Source organism: Microtus oregoni, unplaced genomic scaffold, assembly GCF_018167655.1.
Source record: "Microtus oregoni isolate MIOR12 unplaced genomic scaffold, Mior012 000029F_ref0000214, whole genome shotgun sequence".
In the NCBI taxonomy this organism is placed as follows: Eukaryota; Metazoa; Chordata; class Mammalia; order Rodentia; family Cricetidae; genus Microtus; species Microtus oregoni.
The window spans coordinates 8,470,261-8,488,959 of record NW_024543088.1 but is presented as its reverse complement, the minus strand read 5'-3'; the positions used below and the strand labels follow the sequence as shown (position 1 = coordinate 8,488,959).

Sequence of the window (18,699 nt, the reverse complement as noted above, 5' to 3'; positions counted from 1 at the left end):
TCCCAAGACATTTGATATTGTGGTACATTTGGCCAATTTGTCGTATTTTTCAGAATGCTAGTGATTTTTATGTTTTATTCTTGTGAAAGGAGCCAGTTCTGGTTTCACAAATTGCTAAGTTACTCTAATAAAATACCAAATGTGCTTGATTGTGGGCTTTTTAAGTATATAATGTATACGAGGCAGGTACTTTAAATACCTTTTACATCTTGATGGTAGGTTCCATCTGGGCTGTTAAGAATAATTTCAGAAGAAATGACATATCTTAAAAGTAACTGGTGTTAGTGTGTATTTCTTAATCATTTATTGCAATTGCAGATGAATATTTGCATTTGGTGGAATTTGTTTAAAGCTGTAATCCTTTGGGTTGGTTTTCCAGCAACCTTTAATGATTCTGTTTATTGTGATGAACCTTAGTATCTTTTGTAGTGAATCAAATGTCAAGAGAGTTTTAGAATGAGAACAGTTTTGTTTTCCACTGGGAATACTTTTCCGTTTGGCTTGTTCATAAGGCCAGACTAGTAAAGTGCTACGTTATATTTTTGAAGTTTTTGAGCTTATGTCATTGAAGCATAAGTTTATGCATTTTTAGATTTGGTATATAATAAACTTTGTGGCTGTTTTAATCTTTTATAATAAGATGGTCAAGTTATTTGCTTTTGGTAGTGATTTGCTTTCAAGTCAATGATATATTCTGCCACTGAGATGTCATCAAGATGTAGTTCCTCAAGGAACCTGGGTAGGCAATAACACTTTGCAGAGATTCTAGAGCCCTCCAGTAAAATTAAATAATGAAGATTACCTTTGCTTGGACATACTTGGGTATTAATGAATACATGAAAATATTTCTTTCAGCTGTACAGTAAACAGAATATGAGCAATTAATAAAATAATTTAGAGTAGGGGAATTAGCTTGTTAAATTATTAAAATTTAGGAGATAACTTTGACATAATGAGTTAGTAACACTACCCTCTTGTATACCACTTGCCAGATAAAAATCAGCATCCTAAGGAATGCAGGGAATGGGGAAGTACTTTAAGCATGACTGTATACAGAGATAAAGGATCTTTTATAATCCTGCTAATTTCAGATTTTTAATCGAGTTAAAAATAAGTTCATGAAGTACATCTTGAAATTAATTCATTCTTTAATGTGCAATAAATGAGATAGCATCTTTCATTCCTTAATATCCAAAGAGTACTCCTTAGGGGGCAACCAAATGTATGTTTGAAAGAATGGGATTTTTTTTTTTTGTTGTTTTTGTTTTTTGAGACAGGGTTTCTTTATATAGCCCTAGTTGTCCTGGAACTAGCTCTTGTAGACCAGCCTGGCCTTGAACTCAGAGATCCACCTGCCTGAAATTAAAGGGCGTGCACCACCACTGCCTGGCAGAATGGAAGAAATTTAAGATATAAAGTTTGTTTTTACGATTTTCTTCATATAATCACTGGGCATTTATAGAATTAAAAAAATTAATTTGTCCAGAAGTGGTGTTGTGTGCTTGTAATCTCAGCTTTTATGAGGCTAAGGCAGGAAAATTGAGTTTTAGACTAGCCTGGGCTGCTGAGCAACACCCTGAGGTAGGTTGTGTGAGAGATTGTGTGTGTGTGCTCACACACGAGAGAGAGAGAGAGAGAGAGAGAGAGAGAGAGAGAGAGAGAGAGAGAATATTAAAAAAAAATCAACTTAGAGCAAGAGTTTCCTGGGGGGAAGCACAGAAGTGGTTTATTTTGTTTGTTTTGAGATAAAAGTCTCACTGTGGAGCTTTGAATGTTGACCACAGAACAGGCTAGCCTTGAACTCAAAGATCTTGCCTCTGCTTCTTGGGACTTGGTCCCACCAAAGTATTCTTAATCTGTTATAGTTACATTCAGTAGGCCAAAGAGGAGGTAGGGGAGGGAGAGAGAAGCAGGAAACTTTGGACCATGTTTGTGGAAAACTCAAGAAATTAGTTGATAGAGGTAATGGTACCAGTCCTAGGTCCTGGCTGAAGCACCCTACATTTATTTATTTAATTTCATAAGAACTATCAATCCTATTATGGTCAGGAAACTAAGCCATTAAAAGATAAGCAGATTTGTCCTGTGAGTAGCCATGTCAGTTAGGACTTGAGAACATCTTTGCAATATGTGTATTCTGGAGCCCATGTGTCCCCACCCCCCTTGCTTTGTAAACCATGCTGGCTTGGAACTCACAGAGGTTTGCCTACCTTTGCCTTCTGAGTGCTGGGATTAAAGGAGTGTGCTACCACACCTGGCTGCAATGGAGCCCATGCTCTTAACCACTTTGCTTCATTCATATAGTTAAAACGACGACTCCAGACAGCATCCCTACCTCCATTGACACTTCAGATACCATCGATCTGCTGGCTCATATAGTCCAAGATGACTTGCAACCACTCTGTGACTCAGGCTGGTCTTGAACTTAAACAACCCTACTTTAGCATCTTGTGCTTTTTAATTTTATTTTGTATGTATGAATGTGTACCACATACATGATTGCTTGAAGTTATGGATGGTTGTGAGCCATAATGTGGATGCTGGGAATCAAGCTCAGGTCCTGCCTAGTAGTGGTGGCACATGTCTTTAATCCCAGTACTTGTGAGGCAGAGACAGGCAATCTCTGAGTTCGAGACCAGCCTGATATACAGAGTGAGTTCCCGGACTGGCTCCATAGCTACTAGGAAACTCTGTCTTCGGGGGATTTGGGAGGGCGGATATCCAGGTCCTCTGCAAGACCAACAACTTAGTTACTGAGCTGTCTCTCCATCCCACTCAAGTTTAGCATTGATTCTCATAAGTTGTCAAAATTAAAGATAAAAAAATTGGGCAACTCCCAAAGATGCAAAAGCTACCCAACATTCATTTTGCCACCTTGACTTTGGGTTAATACCTGCTCCCGTGGTTGTCTTGTTGTTGGGGAGCCAGCACGAGGGACTCCCCTTGCCCCCACAACAGGGTTTCTCTGTAACTATCTCTTTTAGACCATGCTGTCCTTGAACTCACAGAGATTCTCCTGCCTCAAGTGCTGGGATTAAAGGTGTACACCACCACTGCCTGGTGCACAAGGGACTCTTGATTCAGTGTTTATTATAGTTTTGATTCTTTGGATATACATTAATAAGTGTTTCTTACAACCTTTTAAAAACGTAATGGAACTTTCATGTAATTGAAATATAAAATATAATATACATTAGATTGTGCTACAAAAACAAACGTAATGGGAGGCAGGCAGTGGTGGCAGAGGCAGGCAGATCTCTGTGATTTCAAAGTTAGCCTGGTCTACAAAGTAAGTTTCAGGACTGTCTCCAAAGCTACACAGAGAAACCCTTTCTCGTTGGAGCAGGGGAGAGTGATGGGAAGGAACAAGAATAATATTTACAGTGCATATATGTGGCATTGAGTAGTACATTTTTAGCTCCTGTTTTAAAACGGTCATTTTCAGGTTTGATGCTTAGAATCCATCTTTTTTTTTTTTATTTTCTGTTTGTTTGCTTCTTAGTTGTAGGGTTGGCAAATTAATTCAATTGGAACTTGTTCGTGTGAGCTGTTAGTTCGATTGAGTCTTCCAAGATTAGAAAAACTCAATTCACTGAGCTATCTATTGGGCCTTTCTCTGTGCCACAGTCTGAAGCATTGGGAAGGCAAAGGTGGATGAAACATTGCATTATTTGAGGAAGTATCTCCTGGAGAAATAAACTCGTCAAAAATTATAGCAATTTTAATAAGCACTATAATAATGTTATTGTAATGCAGGGAAGGAAGCTCTGGATTACTTTGGGATTTTTTGGAAAAACTCTTCAAGATGACAGTATTTGATTGTTGGAAAATGAGAAGAGCTCGCCAGGTCATTCTGAGGAATAGGAAAAATATGCTTTTTATTGTTCCTGCAAAGCCTCATCCGTGGGTGGAGGTTTTTCTCTGCCATGCTTTTCTGACTTATTTTCTTTTCTAGTTTCTTTTGTGCCTTGCTGTGTGTGTAGTAGTTTAAGCCTCATAAATGTTCTCTTCCCCCCCTGACTGTAATAAGGTCTCTGTTTTGTCAGTCGGGCTGTATTTATCTACATGTACCAAACAGCTTATTTGTAGCAGCTTTCCATCAGCACAGTTGACCATGCAGTCCAGGTGGCCTCTCAGATGCATGGAGCTACCATAACTTGGCTTGGCCTCACAGAGAGCTGGAGCTAGGGTTCTATGGAAGCAGCAGTGACTATAGATTGAGGTGGGTGAGTCTTTCTCTAGTTAAAGGTTTAGGAAATAGTGGAATTTCTCTGGTTGGCACTCTGATGTGTAGAGAGACAAAAGGTAGGGGTGGGATTTCTCCTATACCGGATTTCAACTAGGAAAATAAAAATAATAAAAAACTATTGTTGACCATTTGTAAATTATTTTTAGTTATGAATTCTGATTTACAAACATTTGAAATGTGATATATTTGTTAGTAGGAAGGATATATGCCAGATTTGTGGCAGTTTTTTCCCTGTGCTTGGTGCTGACCTTTTCTTTGCAGTGTCTTTTTATTAATGAATCCAGTTCTGATTGCTTTACTCTTTTTCTGTCCTTAGCTCCTGCTAGAAATTAAATATACTATTGCCCTTTCCTTTATACTAGCTGAGATAGATGTTGGCCATCTCTTTTTTACTTAGAAGTTACTACAATACTCTCTTTGTCACCTCAAGGAGTGTCTGGTATGTCTAGTTGATGGCATTCACTTATTGCTGTAATTTATTTTTATTGTTTTTTAAAGTATATGTATCTGTGTGGTTGAGTATGTAAACATGAATACTGGTGCCCTCAGAGATCAGAATAGGGCATCTGGATTACAGGTGGTTGTGAGCTACCATATGGTGCTGGGAATGAAGCTGAGTTTTCTGCAGGAGTTCTCGCTCTTAGCTGCTGAGCCTTCTCATCTCTCCAGCCCCACTCACCTGCTGTTTTAACCTTAATACTTGAAGACTTTGGTGTCAATGATTTTTCAGTATTCTTCAAGGCAGTTATCAGAAGTTCCAAACTGGGCCAGATAGATGGTTGAGCAGGTAAGAGTACTTGCTGTGTAAGCCTGACCTAAGTTCCATCTCCAGAACCCATAAAGCCATAGTGGAAGGAAATACCTTGACTCCTTAAAGTTGTCCCTTTACTTCCACCTGAGGCATGAACGCATGTTTGTATACACACACACACACACACACACACACACACACACTCTTTTAAGGTCTCCAAATGAGTTTCTACTGTTGTAAGTTGCTTTGATGTAAGCTATAAAATTCAACCTCACTGTATTTACAGGCTGTGTAGCCATTGACATTGTCTCATTCCAGAGCATTTCATCCATAAAGAAGTTAAGTGCCCGTTACCAGTTACTCCTATCTTCTCTTGCAGCTTCTATTGCCTTTCTTGGGGTTAAGTTATAGTGCATTGTGTGAGTATACCATATTCGTCAGTTGGACATTTAAGTTGTTTCCTCTTTGAGGCTGTTATAGATGATGCTATTATAAACTTTTAGGTATGAGTTACTGTGGATGTGTTTTCAATTATCTTAGGTATAAACCTGGGAATAGAATTTCTGAGTCATCCAAAGCAGCTGAACACTGGTTTTAAAGTATCTGTAGTAACTTGTTTCGGACCAGGGTGTATGTTTTTGTGTGCAAGGCTGTATTAAATTGGCTTAGTCTAGGGTAGTACACACACCATGGTCTGTCATGGTGACTCAGAAATACTAAATCTATTCAAGTGAAAGTTCATTCATCACCCCACAAAATATAATTTGCCCTGGATTGGTTTATTATGTGGCTGCTTCAGTGTATCTGTACTTACTGTTTGTATGTCCTGTGGGTTTTTCCAGTGAATATTTATGGGTGAGAAGGTATAGATTTCTTCTAGGGCAGCAATTGCTCTCAGCTACTGGCATATTGCCAAATGGTGACAGGTGCATGTGTATGCACCTGAAATTCATGCTTGCAAATTGTTAAATGTTGCTGCAATTAAGAACTTGAGGCATATTATAGGAGAGTAGAAATGCAGTGCCTTCCAAAAATAGCACGAGAAGCAAAGGTTGCTGGATCAATATCCTGAGTGAGCTTGAAGAAACAAAAGCAAAGGCAGACTGTGGAATCCAAGTGTGTTGTTCAAGTTCTTTACCCAGCCACTGAAAACTTTAGTGTTTTTGAAATACACTTTACAAATGAGTCTACGTAAATGAGGATTGAACCCATACTTCTGAAATTAAGAAAGATATAATTGATCTCTGAACCAATGTTGGCATGGAGTTTGTGGTTTACTTTTTTGATGTAAATGATTATTTAGGTTACCTACTACTCAGTTTCCCATTTCTCTAAAATCCGTAACATCATTATAGCCCTGAAATTAACAAATATTCTTATAAAGAGGAACTCTGGGGCCTCTGCCCCTTGTTGTGTACACCTGAATTCATAGGCTTCTAGAGCACTAAAGGAGTTTAATAGAAAGGAAACTTGTTAGTGCTGTGGTCTCCATTGAATACATTGAGTCGAGGAAGCTAGGGAGTGGGTAGTGAAGCATTTATGGTTTGAAGGCTTCTGTTCTAAAAGAAGTGATGTGGGATTCCCCTCTGTATGCTAGGAATACCATTGGTTAATAAAGGACTGATTTGGACCTATAGCAGAGCAGAACTTAGATAGGCAGGGAAAACTAAATTGAATGCTGGGAGAAAGGAGGCAGAGTCAGAGAGAAGCCATGTAGGCTGGCCGGAGACAGGAACCAGAATTTTAGCTGGTACGCCACAGCCACATGGTACTACACAAATTAATAGAAATGGATTAAATTTATATGTAAGAGTTAGCCAATAAGAAGCTAGAGCTAATGGGCCAAGCAGTGATTTAATTAATATAGTTTCTGTTTGATTATTTTGGGTCTAAGCAGTGGGGGGCAGGAACCAACAAGCAGCTTCCTCCAACAGATTGGTGTGCCATCGTGGGTAACTACATCCACATAAAAACCTGAGAAAGCTTAAGAAGTAATTCTAGACACAAAAGAACAGTTAAACATGGTTTGTTTTGGTAGTGGCATTTTCTTGGGTGGACTGTTGGCTAGAAGCAAACAGAGGCATGGCTCCTTTAAGAGAGGTTTTCCTGATTTAGCCATAGCAGAAAAAAAGCCACGTGATTTTAAAATGTGGCTCCCTGGACCGTGCTGTGAGCGCAAACTCTGGCTGTGGAGCATTTGAATGGCATTTGTGGGTGCGGGTGTTTGTGTGGCCACTTGGTTGGGAGGAAAGTAGCTGAGACCATGCCCATGGCTCAGCGCTCCCCACCTGGGCAGGTGGCAGGATCAGGTCTACTAGGCTTGCACAGGCAGGAGAGCCTGGCGGATTTCCACCACCACACACAGAGATATTTCCAGGCTGCGCAGTGCTCTGCATGGCAGATTCAGCTATTACTCAGATGAAAAGGGTTTATGTGTTGCATGCTCATTCTCAGAGTTAAAGTGCTGGGGGCTGGAGAGATGGCTCAGTGGTTAAGAGCATTGCCTGCTCTTCCAAAGGTTCTGAGTTCAATTCCCAGCAACCACATGGTGGCTCACAACCATCTGTAAAGAGGTCTGGCGCCCTCTTCTGGCCTTCAGACATACAGACAGAATATTGTATACATAATAAATAAATAAATAAATATTTAAAAAAAAAAAGAAAAAAAAAAGAGTTAAAGTGCTGAGCGTGGCTCCTACCTGGCAGTCCCAGAGCTGGCAGTAGTGGTACCTCCACCATTTTAAAAGTGGAGAGAGGCGGAGCCAGCATCCATAGCAGCTGCAACCTAGCTGCTCACTGTTTTAAAAGCTCTTCAAGACAGTAAAGAATTACAGATACGCAATAGGACAGATTCAGACATAAAAGACCTCTAAATGGGTCACAGTGTTGTACATAGGCTTGGGAGAGAGAAGAAAAAGAGTATAGATAGTTGGAAAACAAGTAAATCATTAAAAAAAATTAAAACAAAGTCTTTAGGGAGACAGTATAGACAGTCATATAGGGAGTAAAAAAATAATAAGCCATGTAAAGATGGAATATACACAGAGAGTCTGGATTATGAATATTATTGTGTTTTCTTTGAATTTTTTGACTGCAGAAGACATTTGATTCTGGGAATTGCTAAGCTAAACCAACATAAATATTTTAAAGGTATGTCAAATTCAAAATATGGGTCTAAGGACATCTTGCTTTGGAAAAGAAGTTCTGCTTTTGTTTTCACAGAAGATGAGAACTTGTGGAATACTCCAGACTAATATGGTTTGATGGACCAAAATCCCCTGAAAGGTTGCCTTGAACACCCCTCAAAAAAATTACTTCGCCCAATAAACAGCAGGAAGCAGTTTGGAGAATAACTATGCCTATATTCCCAAATACTGATTATAAATGCTCTTTTACATTTAAAGGGGGATAAGCATAGAGATGAGTACTTTGCTTTGGTATGGCTCTTACTCTATTGATACAAATTTAAGGTGAATTTTGTTAGATACTGTGTATATGTATATTTCTGCTCTTAATTAAGGTATTGTGTTTGTACAGCTCATTTGAAAATATAATGTATAATTAAGAAATATAGATTAATAGATAATCTTTAATAGTCAAGCTTGTAGTCATGTTAGATTTTCTAGATGTACGGAGATGTATAGGCATTCTTTAAACCTTTCAAAGACCTTCTGAATATGGTATATGGCATCTAAAATGTTTTAAGAACTTAGGATTTTTCTTTTTTTTCTTCTTTTTTTTCTTCTTTTTTCTTTTTCTTTTTCGAGACAGGGTTTCTCTGTAGCTTTTGGAGCTTGTCCTGGAACTAGCTCTTGTAGACCAGGCTGGCCTCGAACTCACAGAGATCCGCCTGCCTCTGCCTCCCGAGTGCTGGGATTAAAGGCGTGTGCCACCACCACCTGGTTTAGGATTTTACATGACAATGAGACACATCTGCTCCTGGCAGCACCAATAGCTTGAAGAGGAAATGCATATTGAAGAGGCTCCTTATGGAGTTTGTTAGCCATTTGGACAAGAAACTGCTCTTGCCTGGATTGCTTGATGAACTGGATATGCAGGACCCACAGAGAAACGACTGCTGAACTTGCCTAAAGGTGAGACCATCCTTCAGGGTTCCTGCTTTATGAAAGAGTCTGCTAGACATTCTGCAGGACAAAGAAAAATGTGACTGACAAACTGCCAATGTAGGTGGAACTGTCTTTGAAATTTCCTGCTTCATGGAAAAGTCTGCTGGATACTATGGGCCTGTGGGCTGAAGATTGGATGCCCCAACAGTACAGAAGAACTTTGGGTGACTGTCCAGGCAGTGAGATGTCTCTGTCAATTCTAGAGCTTTTTACGTTGCTTACAGTGCACCTCCTGTTTAATTAGGTAATATTATATCCTTCTAGAGTCTTTGATGGAGTTGAAGAATTTATAGTTTATAGTTATAGTTTTCCTTAGTTATAATAAAATATAAAGAAGATATAAATATTGTAGCTATAATTCTTGCTTGATACCTGTTTTGTTATATGTAATTTTACCTTTTTTTTTTTTAAAGATTTACTTATTTATTGTGTATACAGAGTTGGCACCAGATCTTATTGTAGATGGCTGTGAGCCACCATGTGGTTGCTGGGAATTGAACTCAGAACTATCTAGAAGAACAGCTAGTGCTTTTAACCTGAGCCATCTTGCCAGCCCTGTTATATGTAATTTTACTATGTTAAAATTAAAACCTTCCTTTTTATTTAAACAGGAAAAGGGAGGTGATGTGGGATTCCCTTCTGTATGCTGGGAATACCATTGGTGAATATTGTTTTGGACCTATACCAGGACAGAACTTAGGCGGGGAAAACTGAATGCTGGGAGAAAGGCAGAGTCAGAGAGGCTGAGCAGCCAGGAAACAACGAGCGGCCTCCATGCAACAAGGAAGTAGGTGAATCATGGAGGTTTCAGGTCACAGGATGGATACACTTGCTAATGCTTGTTTTCTCTGGGGTGGCTTCACCTAGTGGTTTAAATATGACTCTGTTTCCAAAAATTGAATTTCTATCTGATTCCAAGGAAGACGTCAAACAGAGCCAGATACACTTTGCTCACTGACATTTATTTTAAATGTAAAATTACATCAGTTAATTATTTGGCATTTCATTTTGGTTTCTCTTTGGCAATAGTTCTTTTTGTAAATTTGATTCCTATAATGTATTTGGTAGCTAGTTAAAGGAAATCAATTATGCCCTGAGTTCTATTCATGTGTCAGATACAGGTGATTCACTGTTGAACAACCAGTGATTTAACTCTTTAGGAAACTTAGAGACTTCTGAAGATTGCAGGCAATTACACTAGAGTAAGACTGCAAAATAGTAAACTTACAGGTTGCCATAGAGGTACCCAATGTACTCTTGAGGGACTCAGGGTGACATTTCAGGTGTAACTTCCTGGGAAGGTAATTAGAAGTTATGCTAATGAGTGTGCAATGGCTCTTGGAATAGACAGGTGGCATCAGCTTGTGGATCGGTAGTGACTCTTTGGGACTAGGAGTCGGAAACCGGCTGACCTCAAACTCATAGATATCTGCTGGCTCTGCCTCCTGAGTTCTGGGATTAAAGCCTACCTCCTCTTTGCTTTCTGTCAAGGTCTTGCCACATAGCCCAGGCTGGCCTTAGTCTCTCAGTCCTCCAAAGTATCCCAGTCATCAGCCTCAGTGTCCCAAGTACTGGGATTATAGGAATGTGCCACGATGCTCCACTCAGAATTTCTTCATATGCGGGAACTGCAGTCTGCTTCTAAGGGAGCACAGTAATATGTATTAGTGTACTAGTCAAGTAGTTGTTATTTTTTTTTTTTGAGGTAATTTTGAGATCTCGTGAGTTATGAGGGAAAAGGCTAAAGCTCCTACCTTTGGAGCCACTAAAAAGCCTGTGCAGAGGTATGAAGGAAAGCCTTGGTGAAGTGAAGCAATGGATGGAATCCCAATTTCAGTCTTACAGAGGAGTGAGGGGCGGGAAGATGGGCATTCAAAAAAAAAAAGTTGGAGATGCTGGAGAGATGGCACCTCTTCCAGAGAACAGATACTGTTTCAATTTCTAGCACTCAACAGGGCAACTCACAACTGTCTGTAACTCAGCAAGTTCCAGTGATCTGACTTCCCCACACAGACATATGTGCAGGCCTAACACCAGTGCACATAAAATTAAAATAAACGAATTTGTGTTTTTTCTCTGTTGTTGTTGGAGACATAAGTGTTTTTTTTTAAATATTTATTTTATTTATTTATTATGTATACAATATTCTGTCTGTGTGTATGCCTGCAGGCCGGAAGAGGGCACCAGACCTCTTTACAGATGGTTGTGAGCCACCATGTGGTTGCCGGGAATTGAACTCAGGACCTTTGGAAGAGCAGGCAATGCTCTTAACCTCTGAGCCATCTCTCCAGCCCATAAGTGTGTTTTTGAAAATTATGTTCTGTGAGAATCTGGATAGCCTGGAGATCTAGGACTAGACCCCCTCCCCCCAAAAAAAGTCAATGAAATTTCTATTCATTCTCTGCTATATTCATAGACCAGAGCCTAGCATAATTGTCACCAGAGAGGATTCATCCAGCAACTGACAACAGATACAGAGACCCATAGTCAAACATTAGGTAAAGCTCAAGGAATCCTGCTGAGGAGGGGAGGAGGGATTGCAAGAGCCAGAGGGGGTCAAGAGCACACAAGAAAATGGCCCATAGATTCAACTAACCTGGGTTCATAGAGACTCACAGAGACTGAACCGACCATCAGGGAGCCTGTGTGGGTCTGTTCTAGGCTCTCTGCATATATATTATGGTTGTGTAGCTTGATGTTCTTGTGGAACTCCTGACAGTGGGAGCCAGGACTGTTTCATACTCCTTTGCCTGCTTTTAGGGTCCTTTTCCTCCTACTGGGTTGCCTCATTCAGCTTACATTTGAGGGGATGTGCCTATATTTATTATAACTTGATATGCTATGTTTGGTTGATATCCCGGGAGGCTTGTTCTTCTCTGAAGGTAAAGGAAGAGGTGTTGGATCTAGGAGAGAGATGAGGGAGGACTGGAAGGAGAGGAGAGAGGGAACTTTAATTAGACTGTGGGATGACATGGTCTTTTCCTCTTAATGTTCCTATTAATTTCACTGTGTTTCTTTCTTGCCTGAGTGGGAATAAGCAGTGAAGAGAAAGAAAACAAGGTAAAAATGGTTGTCAGGAACTGAGCGTGAAAGAGACTGTATGTGGTGCTAGTTCTCTGGACCCCACTAAGAAGACTATTCACCTGAGGGTTAAGAAGGAAACTAATTGTGCAGAAACCTCAGTAAACATAAGGGGACTTTTGTGGCTTTGATGAGACCCATGGTGGGTCATGATTTTACAAAGAAGGAAAGGTTCTGGAAGGGTCTGTATGACTTAGCCTGGCTTGTGAATTGGGTTAGTAAAATGATAAAACTGTCAAGTAGAGAGGAGAAAAAGAAAGGAGTAAAAGGTTCTGCTTGGGTCACTCGGCAGATTTGGAAAGATTTGTGAGTAGCTGGAGTTCCTAGGGGTAAATTGACAGAAAGTCCAATGCTGTGCTTCTGGACTTCGGAGAGAGAAAGAGATACTTATTATCCACACCCTGTCTCCTGCTGAGAAGGAAGATCTGCAGAGTCACAAACTGGCCCTCTTACTCCCCCAATGGGGTGGTCAAGGTTTGTGCAGGTATATACTTTTCAGGTAGGGAGTTATTGGTCCCCTACTAAGGCACACAACATTTACGCTTGGGTGGATACAGAAGCAGGTGCACCTTGGTCTCAGGTGGTCCCAGGAGCATTATGTGTACTAGAAGATAGATATGGTGCTAGAGCAGTATGCAGGTGAAAATGATTATACTTGTCCTAAGAATGGAAAGGGTGGAGTGTGCTATGCACATTTCTTGCCTGCAAGAAGTAAACTAGGAGTGGAAATTGTTTCCCCAGATCATCAGCCAGGTGTGGTCATAGAGAGGTTGTTAGGGTGTTGGGTATTATGCCAGTTTGTGGCTTCATACCACAGGGAATCAGACTCAGGGAGCTGACTCTAGTGGCAGGTACGATAGAAGAGAACATGGCTCCATTTTCTCCTAGGTTCTAGGCCAGGCCATGTAGGAGCCCAGCCAGCCTTAGGAGCCTATCCAGTGTGGAGAGAGGTACAGTGGCCAGAGGTCAGAGTGCCAAGAATAAGGGGCTATTGATGTGGCATAGCGGCCCAATGTGTAGGATAAGATAATGTCATCTTACCAAGGTCCAGGAGACATTGTGCAGGAGAACAGGAAAAAAAAAACCCACAGGAACTAAAGGAAGAGATACTAGGTGCAGAACTATGTCTTCCACGTGTGAGATCTGCCGTTGCAGTCTTGAATTCAGATCCTGCACAAGACCTTTCCCTTGTGGAAGGGGTCAGGGAACTCATGAGACTCTCCCCTCTCTGAGTAGCTGTAAATTACTTAAAATTGCTGTGGGTGCCATTACAGTGGTACATGCCTTTAATTCCATCCACTCAACAGGCAGAGGCCAGCCTAGTTTACATAGTGAGTTTAGGACAACCACGGCTACATAGAGAGACCCTGTCTCAAAAAAGCAAACTAACCAAACCTAGACAGAACAATTGCTGTGGGAGGTACTTGTGTTGGTGTAGTTGTATGTAAGTTGCTCATGCTCCTGTAAGTAACCCCAGTTAAACTCATTTGTTTGCCTCGCTGAACTTGGGTAGAATTATTTCTTTTGTCCATTGTCTTTGGTGAATAGAAACTTCGCAGGAAAAGTCAGTACATAGTTAGCTCTGAATTCAGAGCCAAACAATGGAAAGAAAGAACAGTTTTGGTTGTTACTGAAGGAAGCTAAACTTGTAGATTCCTCTTATTTATGTATATTTATTACATGCTATTTATTTATTTATTTATTTATTTATTTATTTATTGGTTTTTTTCGAGACAAGGTTTCTCTGTGGTTTTGGAGCCTGTCCTGGAACTAGCTCTTGTAGACCAGGCTGGTCTCGAACTCACAGAGATCCGCCTGCCTCTGCCTCCCGAGTGCTGGGATTACAGGCGTGCGCCACCACCGCCCGGCTTACATGCTATTTAAAACCAACCTAGTTTTTCAAATAGAATAGCCTTTAAACTCCGCTATTGGACAGTTAATTTTGGTTGTCTTTCCAAATTATCACTCACTCTCTCTCCCCTCTACCCCCTCATGAGTGTGTAGATTAGTAAAATCTATATATATATAGCCTTATGTCCTTTCATTAAAATTATTTCCTTTGGCTGGGAAGATGGCTCAGGTGGTAAAGAGGATTGACTCCTAATTGTCCTCTGACCTCCATGCACATTTTAGGGCATGCATGTGCACTTATAACACACAACACAAATTCATACATAATGTAAAAAAAACATATAAAAGGGTAAATCTTTTAAAAATTATCCATTTCCATAAGCATATAGTTTTCAGTCATTATTATTATTGCAGAATATTTCTATGCATGAACATAAATATGTACTTAACTATTTCTCTGATGATAGACGACATTTATGTGGTCCTCAGAATTTTGCTCTTTCAATTGGCAGTTGATGTCAATAAATAACCATGTAGTTCTCCAGTGTGGTGTCATATTGTTGAGGTGAGATTTCAGATCAAAGTATATTTTTGTTAGTGGCTATACAGTATATTTTTATTATTGAATACAATTGGATTTTTAAAAATTAATGTATCCTTTTAATAAAATATTCAAATTGAATAGAAAGATACTCAGGAAAATCTCCCCACCCCCTTCTATCTTGGGTTTAATTCCCCATGGCTCCTTGTGTATTTGTGTGTAGAAGCATATATATGCAATGGTAGACTGGAAAACTTAGTATTTTCTTTTTTTTTTCAGACAGATAATGCATGCGTTTGTTAATGAATGGTATTGCATGTCTAGGCTTGTCTCATTGGTAGGCTTATTCGTCCATCTATGTGAGCCAACTGTTTCATGGATAAAATGCTAATGTACTGGCCTGATCAAATGCATTTGGGTTTTTATTCTCTACTAAAACTGTACTGAATGTATCAACCTCACCTGTCTGCATATAGCACACTTTGATGTGGAGGTGGCGCTCCAGAGGTGTTCAAAGCACCCCAGAAGGTTGTTGGTGTGGGTGATATTTTGGCAGGCTGTGAAGATTTCATCAATCAAAGAAAAAACCTTCCTCTGTTGTATTTACAAAGTTAAAAGACTTCTTTTACCTTTTGTCCACACTTCCAGAGAGTCTGGTGACCTTGAACTTCTGGTCACCTACACATCCTGACCTCTGTCAGAATTACAATATTAAATAACCATGACAAGTTCTGTGTCACTGGGGATAAAACCAGTATTTAGTGCATGCTGGGTAAGCACTCAAACCAATGGATCTACAGTCTGTGTTTTCTGAAAACATGGCATAGTTTCGGTCATACTAGAACCTCAATAAGCACCTCAGAAATGGATGTGCACAAAATACTGTTTGGGTCGTGAAGTTGTACTGTTGAGATGGTTCTTGTGGAGATTTTGTACTGAGCTTTATTTTCCCACGCTACTGTGGATGGATCTGTATATTTTAGATGACTATTTAGGATAAAGAGCCATATTGGTATCTAAATTTACTATCATTTTATTAATTTCATATCTTAGTTTCATCACATCTGATTCTGACTTCACACTGTTGCTACCTTTAGTTCATTTCTGTCACATATGTGGATACCCAAGTGGTCCATCTCCACCTACTCTATTTAATGCTGATTCTTAGTTCCCTGATTCTTGGTTCATCTTGATATCCTGATGCTTGGCTTTGGTTCTGCTCTCATTGTATGTGCCAGTGATGACTTCTCTATTCATTTCCCCCTTTTTTCTCCAAGCTTTCTGATTCGCGTTGCTTGTAGCCTTGACCTTGTTCTTATCTCCTTTTCTAGTTGCAGTTAGTGCTAGCCTTTCTTGCCTCCATAGAATGGGAACCCAAGCCCCTTCTGATCCAGGAGTAATTAATAGCTTAGCTGCTTGATGAGCAGAAGGTTCACTATTTCTAAGGTACTTCTGATTAACCTTTGGTTAACAAACAAAAATGGGTTTTGATATGACATTTTGATACATATATAATTATCATTTGCTCTTTTTATTTTGGTTTTTGAGACAAGGTTTCTCTGTAGCTTTAGTGCCTGTCCTGGAACTAGCTTTTGTAGACCAATCTAGCCTCGAACTCACAGGGATCCGCCTGCCTCTGCCTGCCGAGTGCTGCCCAACCATTTGCTCTTCTTTTAGCCCACTATTGCTCTCTCTGTGCCTCCTCTCCTTGTTGATCCCTTACTTCACAACAAAGAGGCCCACCTTTTGCTTTTATAACATGTTCTATTTCTCTTTTTCCCCCTGCCTCTACCTTTTGATCTCTTCTCTCTCACACATTTTCCTTTACTTTAATCTCCCCCATCCCTCGTTTACTTTCTACATAGGAGAAAACACGAGGCATTTGGATATTTGTCTTTCTGAGTCTGGTATAGTCACTTAACATAACAAACTCTAGTTCTGTCTGTTGTAGTGCAGATGTAGTAATTTCATTTTTCTACCAAGAAATTCAACTGTAAATTTTCTTTACCCGTTTACTTGTTGATGGACACCTAAGCCTCGCCTCCTCTCTCTCTCTCTCTCTCTCTCTCTCTCTCTCTCTCTCTCTCTCTCTCTGGTTTTTTGAGGTAGGGTTTCTCCTTGTAGCTTTGGAACCTGCCCTAGAACTCTCGCTGTAGACCAGGCTGGCCTTGAACTCACAGAGAGCCTCTGCTTCCCAAGTGCTGGGATTAAAGGTGTGTGCCACCACCACCTGGCTCACCTTATCTCTTGATATTGCCCTTTGGATGGGTCTTTCAGTGGTAAACACTCAGTTTGGTGCTCTTAAGAATTTGATGTTTCATTGCTACCACATCCTAAATAAGCACGTGCCACCTGCTTGCGTTATACTAGTGACTATTCACTGAGTTCAGTATGCTTGCCAGTCTTACAGTAGAATGTACAACTACTTGTAGTTCTTTTTTTTTAATATTTATTTATTATGTATACAATATTCTGTCTGTGTGTATGTCTGTAGGCCAGAAGAGGGGACCAGACCTCATTACAGATGGTTGTGAGCTACCATGTGGTTGCCGGGAATTGAACTCAGGACCTTTGGAAGAGCAGGCAATGCTCTTAACCACTGAGCCATCTACTTGTAGCCAGCCCTACTTGTAGTTCTTTAATGAAAGGTGTACTACAGTTATGGGTGACATCTTTTGGAATGTAACATAACATTGACTGCTAGTTTACTTAAGTATTTAAAACATAGTTTTGCTTTTGTCACATTGTACTAAGTAGGAATCTAAATCTTAGTTATTTTCATGGAGAAAATGTCACCTGTAGAAATGCTGCAAAGAAGCTGTGTACAGATACATTGTTCATGAAGCTTCTTTAGAGCTTTATTGAGATTTAACTCAATAATACCCCTAGAATATGCAGTTTGATGCCTTTTCATATAGTCATGAAACTGCACTGTGATCTAATTTTAGAGTGTTGTTCCTCCGCTCCCCTCTGCTCCAAAAAGGAAACCCTGGGCCGAGTTACTCCTATTTTCTCCATACCTAGAGCTTAGGTGGCTTTCAGTCTACTTTTTTGGTTTTGGAATTGCTTCTTCTGAACCACTTCATATAAACAGTACCTGATGTGGTGACTTGGCTGACAATTTCTTGTTCTGTGTAATGCTTTCGAGGCCTTTCTGTAGGGTAGCGTGTGTTACATTTTGTTCACTCTTTCACTTGTTTCTCCTCTTATGCTTTTGCGGATGCTGCTGCTGTGATGTACTTTGGTATACCTGTGCCTGAGTTCCTGACATCAGTCCAAAACAGGAAGCTTACCCATTTGTCTTGTGCCAAACTAATTGCAGATTTTGCATATTAAATTTGTTATTTGATTCTGGAGTACATTCTTAATAAATGTGATTATTTCATGTGTCATTTGAATGTACGTTTCTCACTTTGTTCTTTTGCTAATGACTTTATTCAGTGTTTATATTTCTTTTATACTGTGGACCTGATATTAGATAAAATATAAATTCAACTGATTTTCTTTTTCCTTTCATTTTGGTTTTTTGAGACAGAGTCTCTCTTGTAGCCTTGACTGTCCTGGAACTTGATCTGTAGACCAGGCTGGTCTTGAACTCTGCCTCCTGCCTCCTGAGTGCTGAAATTAAAGGTATGCATCTTTACTGCCCAGTTCAACTGATTTTCCATCTGAATTTAAAATGGGTCATAAGAGCCGGGCGGTGGTGGCGCACGCCTTTAATCCCAGCACTCGGGAGGCAGAGGCAGGCGGATCTCTGTGAGTTCGAGACCAGCCTGGTCTACAAGAACTAGTTCCAGGACAGGCTCCAAAGCTACAGAGAAACCCTGTCTCGAAAAACCAAATAAATAAATAAATAAATAAATAAATAAATAAAATAAAATGGGTCATAAGGCAGCAGAGATCACTGACAACATGAGCAGCTCATCTGGCCAGGAACTGCTAAGGAATGCACAGTGCAGTGCTGGGTGAAGAGGCTTCACAGGGGTCAGAGTGTCCTGAAGATAAGAGCACTTGCAGCTGTCACAAGCTGACAGTGACCAACTGAGAGTGGCCACCAGTGCCGGATCCTCTTACCACTACAAAAGTAGCCAAAGAATTCA

General features: G+C 40.1%; 1 protein-coding gene across 6 annotated transcripts in view; it reads left to right on the top strand.

Annotated features, from left to right (window-relative positions):
- Window positions 1-18,699, top strand: part of Cdk8 (cyclin dependent kinase 8) — a 65,626-nt gene that overhangs the window by 2,020 nt on the left and 44,907 nt on the right. The window contains exon 1 of one of the 6 annotated variants that reach the window (XM_041678213.1): window positions 9,759-9,913. The exons of the other annotated variants lie outside the window; for them this stretch is intronic. The gene's annotated coding sequence lies outside the window, so the exon portion shown is untranslated. Of the gene's footprint in view, window positions 1-9,758; window positions 9,914-18,699 lie in introns of those variants that run through there. 6 annotated transcript variants of the gene reach the window in all.